Here is a 7964-nt window from a genome sequence, read left to right as displayed (position 1 = left end):
TTTTCTGCTCGCTGCTGCTTGTTTACAAACACAAAGTAAAAAACAATACAGAAGTTTCGCGGTATTTATATGAACGAGCCTTAGCTGGTAGTCTTAAGTGCTCGTTCCTAGCGTAAAGGCTTCGTTTCGAAGGTACTCGACCATACGAGCCTAATGCTTCCGATGTGTCGTCCAATGTCCACGGTGATTTGTATATATCTAAGTTGTGTACCGCGCCGATAATAAAACGGATGTATCAACTAAAGCCGAGCGATATGGAGTGTGCGACATTTAACCGATAGAAACGTTCCATGAGATCTTCGGATACGTGTTAATTAAGCCCCAAAGTGACAACTACTATCTTACCGTCGCCAGCCCTCACCCCGAAAAAGACGAAAAAAACAAACAACACCATTTACACAAAACGCCTCTGACGCTCTCGAAACAGTCTTTCTCTAAACGCTTGGCAAGTTTCTTGTTGCAACGAATCGCGCTTCAGAGAAAAGTCGCAGCCGGCCTTAGAGCCCAGCACAGAATAGAGGCAGAAGCCGAGACAGTTGTAGAGTGAAATGTAAGGTAACTCGTGCTTTATCGCTGTTACCACCATCTGCGTTAGTGGAGAGAGAGTCTAGCACTTGGAGAAATCGGCATGACGCCTACAGAGGATAAAGTATTAATGCTTAGCGGTAGTAGTAGCTGTAGTATCATAGCGACATTATTCGCGCTATGCAGGGATTCACCGGCTGACTGGTTTGTATTTACTGGTGGTCAGAACACAAGCATTGACAAGCTAGATGATTATCGGATACCGGTACTATCGGATCTGCTTAGTGATTTCGGGTGTCTCCTACTCACATAGCAAGTCTCTAAGCTTTGAGGGCTATGTGGGAAGGCTGATAATCAACATATTCCTATCCAAGCAGAGTACTGGAAGAGCTCAATACATTGGAAGAAACAATTCTCTAGGCAAGTGGAGTACTCTAGAACGGCACGTGCTGGTTGGAGTAAAGCGACTCCTCCAGCACGGGCGGATGCTGGATCCGATTAAGCTGAGGCAAAAGGGAATCACGAGATCCGGATATCTTCTCTCGATACAATACAAACGTATTGAAACTAAGGCCGTAATTTACCGGAACCAACGCCGCTAATACTCATGGATTAATACAAATTGTAAACTAACGGCTCCGCCGCGTCAGATACCGAAAGTGATCCAGCGTTAAGGCCGTTCTAAATGCTCTTATTGGCAAATAATTGAACCTGCCGGTCAGCAGTGCCTTGTATTTTGACTGAAAAACATGGATTTCGCACAGGACGCACAGACGCTATCTCTGAGCATGTCACATACACCCTCAAAAGCATAAAACAGTTACTTTTGGCTGGCTGTGTTCGTGGATTTTATGTTGGTGTTTGATATAGCTCCCATATACAAGACTAAGCTTGAAAAATGCAGAGTTCTATTAAAGATGTTGCATGTAGTCGAGGCGATACTGCAGGAACGCTCGGAGAGCATAGATAATGGAATGGTCTAGCTCCAACCAACCGGCGTTACACAGAGTAATGGCACGAGCCCTTTGCTACCCATATCTACTACTGAATGACCTGTCACCTCGTGTTCAAAATCCAGCGAAACAGGTAAGACGTTCACAACATTACGGTACTGGTACATCAACGATTCTACGATCTTTAGAAGAAGTTGGCTTCACATCTGGCAAGTTCTATGACATTGGTTGTTGAGCGATACAAACGAGACGAGAGGTCATGGGGATCAGTCACGGAGGCTGGCGTGCAGCTTACGATATGCTCCGTAGAGACACAATGGGCTTGATACATCTGAATAACTTCAAGTACTTGGCGATGATCTAGCCCTCGAATGGCCGAATTTTCATACGACGCATATCAAACAGAGCGCGACGACCGATGGTTGCAGGTATGGGAATACGTACGCCGTCGATACTTGCACGGCGCTAACCTTAAAATAAAGATAGCCTCGATTGCTTGTTAACGAATCTTGAATTACAAAATTTTGGAAACACAGACACAGCTGAAAAAACCCTTGTTCTTTTAAGTGCGCCGTGGGTCTATGTTCTTCATCAGTAAGCAGATATATGCGCTTCCTAGGCGAGAATCTGAGATGTAGATGAAGCTTTACATCATATTTGCCTATTCGAGGTTCATCAGTACATGGTAGAAAAACATGGTGGACATTCCGACTTTTTCGGCGACAATCCCGATTTTTTTACCCTGAACTATCTAGATCTATCGTTGTTATGCACTGTATCGTTAGTCTCCCAATGATAATTTATTCAGGCTATTACCATTGTTCGTTCTTTTCGGGTTATTACGAGTAGGTTGCTCGTAAGGATTTCCAATACCACGCACATAAAACGTACGGTTAAATAGGATGTTTCTAAAAGTCTTCTAATTTTTATTTTTCGTTATGGTAAATTTGCTCTATAGTTAGCTGATTTGATTTCTTGAAACTTTTTTAGGCTTTAAGAAGAGGATATGATGAAAATAGGAGTAACGAGGGGAATAGACGACACCTTCTATGTTTTGTCTAAAACTATGAGATCGTTTGAATTTTTAATGACAACGGAGACAAAATGACCTAGTCGCTTTGACTTGCGGACATCTCAAACATTGCGCAGTTTTAGAAGCGCGTAGTGAATTAATATCCAGATCCTCTGATTTACAAAAAAGACGCTGGATATTTCTCGCCATTGAGTACTGATTGAGCGTGGGGTCAATGTGGACAATTTTTTGTTGTTTCCCTATTACCACATCCGTAGTAAATTTTTCAGTCGTTGAGATTTTGCGTTGTTCTACGTAAATTTTCGTAAGAGCTGAAACCACTCTTTATGGATTTTCACGTTCACGGATTCTCAGAATTTTTTCATAAGTCATTTTGAATGACGATCGTTTGCGACAAAGTGATAACACCGGCAGTTCTGTGAACACACTCTTTTCCCTCAAAGGTTGCTACTGGCTCATTTTGTCACGAATCTACGATTGTTTTTAGTCTTACGTTGGCACAAACTTTTTTCCTCATATCCCAGCTGATTCCCCGTTCCTCTGCGTGTTTCTACTTCATAATAGTAACTTACAAGTAATAACCCCGTTGAGCGGTTCAGTACTGCCTCGCGCTACTAAAATGTTCCGAGAGGTAGTTGACTTCGTATCTTTTCACTTGTTAAAATGCTACTATTGATATAGGCGTCGATTTATTTGATTTCGTTAGTATCGTCAGACTAGTAAGGTAATCTCTGCGCGCCTACGGTACCTCTTGATATACTTGCTCTCAATAAATAAGGAGATACTCTAGTGGCGACCATTGGCATGACATGGGTTACATCTTCTTCTTGACACCATGACACAAAGCTACCCCCTTGACCTGACTCTAAGCACTAAATAAACTAGCTTATTACATCATGTCCTAACAGCTATAGCGCAAGTAGCTAGCCACCAGCACACATTTCCTGTTATTGTCTATCATTACAAATATATGAAGGCGTCAGCACACTGCTACCCATATGTACCCGATCCCAATGTATCATAGATGTTAGTTGTTGTAGTCAAATGTGTGTTCCTTCTGTAAAGATTTCGAAAGTTTTACTTTATATAATTATCAGATTTCTATCTTAAAAAGCACTATCATTTGATCTTAAGAGACTACAAAAGGATTTAAAAAATGCTCACCCCTACATCAAAAAATGGCAAAACAAAGAAATAGAAAATATATGTGAACAAGTTCCAAAAGTCTCACTAAGAATTAGAGTCTTTGATTCTAAAGCCGAAACGAGTTCTGCAAAAGAAATTTTTCGAGTTTTTTCGAGTTCGAGTGACAGTTAGTTTTAATTATGCGTACACATGTTATAGCCATCGAATGCAATTGTGAAACTTGATGAGAATGAATGAAAGCGAAAAGCGGATCTTCTTTCTATTTTATTACTAAGAACTGTTACGTGTATTTTCTTCACAGAAATAGTCGAAAGGGTTAGGTTGGGAGTACCGACATTTTCAAAAACATGCGTTGTTCTATTTTAGCCTGTATAAAGCTTATTATGGGCGCCGGTTTTCGACCACCTGTGATGTCGCCAGATAACTCAGCTAAAAGAATTGATCTTGAGTTATGCTAAGCCGTTCGACCATGTGGGATCAATGGCACTTCATAAATGCCTATGTTAAAGTTAGAAACCGTTGCGAACCTCCATAAGTGGATGCCACTTATCTTCGTACTGCGATTCCGTGGCTAAAATAAGATCCACTCCAACAAAATATACCCGTTCGTGTTTAATGAACCGTAGAAATGATTAAAAGCTATACTAGAATAGAAGCTCAGTAGAAGCCGATACTATATATATATTCGTTGTTATATGTCGGTTTGGTCCTCAGGCCATTGTTCTTGAATTATCTGATGATTCTCGATCTATTCTTTCGGTTTTCTTCTGGCAAATCCGAGCGTTCTCTTTCCATTAAAGCGCCCACAACTCAGTTTATCTCTCAACGCCGGCGCCAATCTGCAAGGCATCAGTTGCAGTTCTGTTATTTGCGGGCTAAGACAAAGCCACTTGTTTTTTTTTCTATCACATAAGTCTTTTCCAAGGAAATTCTAAAGAACGGCAAAGACAAAGCTCGCTAAAATTGCATCTAGAACCTATTTTCCATATACCCACTAAATTTGGGTATAAGTAATCGGGAGACTCAGTTTTGACACGTTGTCGGAACCAGAATGATCGGACTTCCTGAAAATACTCGCCAAGCAATCTTGGCAATTGTCGTAAACGGTATATTGCATATATTTTAGCTGCTTTTTATATGTAGGTAATTTTCTGAAAATCAACAAATCGTTTAATTTTTTATGGCTTAACTAGAAGAACATTAACCCCACTTGGTTCGACCTGCGTTCAGCAATTTTATAACCAGTCGACTAAAGAAGTCGACAATATCAGGGATATATTTTTTTTATTTCTACCATGAAAAAACCGGAAGTGTTTTCGGCACTTTTTTCCCACTGTCTCTACAGATAGAAGAAATAATAAAACCGAGCATTAGCCCCTGTGTTAAACGCAACTGGTGCAATGTTGTTGCCTTAATCCGAAAAGTACGCGAATCCTTTATAATTCTCGGTAGAAATCTTGGTACAGGAATCATCGAGCTGTTTCTAACCGTTTTTTTTTTTCAGCTGTATCATATGATATTATTTAATCTATGATTATCTAAAATGACACTTGACTAAAATGATACTTGTAAAAACGGTGAAAAAAGAAGAAAAGCTATATATGTATATATATATGTTTACTGTTTTCTGGCTAGATCGAAATCTTGTGTCTCAAGTAATATTAGTCGCATCGGGTTGGCGCTGGTGTTCTTTGACATCTAAAGTTTGGTGGCAGCAGATATGCCAAAATCGTTGGAATGCCTTTGTTCAAACTTGGGGTAGAGCACTTTGACTATAAGTAAGATTTCCGTAAAAATTTGCTATTTTGTACAATTTTATTACAATAAAAACGTAAATTCTGAAAAAATCGAGGTTTATAATCAAAATATCTTATTGGAAGGTACGGTTTAAAGATGATTTTGTCGTTTTTTGCCGTTTTGGAAACTTCGATGTCAAAGCTATTCCCCGTAGTAATCGATTAAATACGAAGAAAAATAATGAAAGCACGGCGAAAATCGAGAGACTTGCGTAGGCGTGTTAGGTACCGATTGTGTAGTCTTCATCTTGTACACCCCGAGATACCGAAAATACTCGGTATTTTCACGGAATCAAACGACCCGTTGTTTTAAGAATGAGCTGATAAGCACTGCGAGAGTACGTTCTTGATCCAGAAGAGTGGACGGCAGTGTTCTGACTTGTGCCCCGTCGATTAACCCACGGGTACGCGACCATTCTGAGTACACCTTAGATGACGGAATGGCAGGGATCATGTCAACCCGAACGCAACATCAACAAAACCAGCAGTGCAAATATTCTATTCACTGAGCAACAAGCAATATATACGTTTACCATAGTATCTACCAATACTTGAAAACGGCTACCGCAATAATCGCACTCGAAAGAATTGCGACTAAGCAATGTGAAGGCTTGCGCGAGATAGCAACGAGCGTATGCGAGGAAATCTTTGTATATCTGTAACATAATATACATATCGCCATAATATCGTTAATTTTACAAGATTAACGATAAGGCTAATCTGACAATCGACCCAGCAGGTCAATGGTGCTATAGGGTACGGTTACATCAGACTGGCCAATGAAGCATCTTATTGGAATGCTTGGACTTGTGTGCTCTGGGGAATGAACTTATGGGTCTCGTGATCCTCATATTTTATTCAGTAGTAGAGCTAGAACGGCAAATATTAGCCTTAAGAGTGAGGCAGAAACATGTCGAAAACGAGTCGAAGCAGAAACAGAGAGGTGCGAGACATTTCTGAGAGATCTTCCGATGATCCGATCCCTCCTTTGCCACGAGAAACAGCGCGAGTGGGAGGGGACAGCATTGTGTAGTCCCACTGAGGATAATTATTTTTAAGAAAACATTAGTCTTTAATCGTCGTGCCGCAAATAGATATAGGCAGTGTAGTGTGTGAAACAAAGTATGTTTGTACCACCAATGGACGAAATTGTGTGTTTTTACAGGCTGGCTACCAGGAATACATGGCATTTGAAGAAGACAGGTCTATTAACAAGTTAAAGTTGTTTGGAGACGTTAATCACTTTGCGTCCAAAATCGGCTGCCATATGCTCTCCGTTTTTCTCTTCGGCCAAAATTGTCGAGTGGCAAACAATATTATTGCGAAAAAAAAAACGAGTCAAGCAAATAAGGATTTTCGGTTTTCTTGCTATCACAACGCTCGGTCACCAAGAACGAATGTCACAGCTATAAAGGTGACGTCGCCGAGTATATTGCCTCTAACATTGCCAGGAGGATAAGGTCTTTTCTAAGCGTAAGAACCCTGAAAACGGGAGGAGTTGGAGCAAGAAATTATTCTCTCAAGGGCTGTCAACGACAACAACACATTGTGGACCTGAACAGCAAACCCAGCTGATTCAACTACTTCTGCAGAACCGAATGTATCAGCAGCCGTGTCAGCTTAAAAGAACGAGTCACCGCCAGACGAAGTCACTGTTAAGGAACCACCGTAGGGAAATGGGCTACGGCCATAGGGTCTAATTCCTCGGCGGTCGAAGACTCCTGAAAGCAGGTTCTGGCATCATCGATAAATGGAGAACCGGGCCTTTTACGCAACAGCATAAATCATCGCAGCCATTCCGGAGGTCGACCACGAAGTTTTCGGCGAGGACGCATTATGGAGAGACGCTAAGTAGTGCACAGTAGAATTGTGAGGAACTCTGGCTCGCCTCTTCCAGGGAAGCCTGTATAATATAGCCATCCTTGTACTAACCGAAACTTGGACCTTTTAATTTACCGCTTTTTTCCATAATAAAAAGGAATAGATTACAGCGCCCTAGTGAAGGCATCTCCGTTTTTTATAATCATAAGATAAGCGACCTCGCGCCATGCCTAATGGAGAATGACGTCATTGCCTTATGTGGCCGCCAACAGTCTTTTTAGCAGCTTATGTTCGGCTGGCCGATTTGGAAGTAACATATGTACTAATGCTTCTCCTCTAGTTATTGCTAACACTCGCCTCGAGCAGTCCGACTCGAGCCGCATTACGACTCTTCTAGACACGATTGCAGCTTTGGTTGCTGAATAGTCAATCCCACCTCTTCACCGATTCTCATTGTTGTATTTGACACGATGGAACCGGGATTACGATCAAGTTTCAAAATGAAAATCATTTCCTGTTAGAGAGCGCAAACGTTCGTACTTACGGCAATGGCAATAGACCTCGTTGTCTATTGCCATTGCCGTAAGCACGTCTAAAACGTAAGCCTATCTAAGTTGTATCTGCGCAGGCCGTCAAACGTCGGACTCTGTCTAAATGTAAACCCACTTCTAAAACAGACCGACACAGTTT

This window comes from Varroa jacobsoni, unplaced genomic scaffold (assembly GCF_002532875.2).
Source record: "Varroa jacobsoni isolate VJ856 unplaced genomic scaffold, vjacob_1.0 scaffold_670, whole genome shotgun sequence".
Taxonomy (NCBI): Eukaryota; Metazoa; Arthropoda; class Arachnida; order Mesostigmata; family Varroidae; genus Varroa; species Varroa jacobsoni.
The sequence above is the reverse complement of the archived record's forward strand: the minus strand, read 5'-3'. Positions refer to the sequence as shown.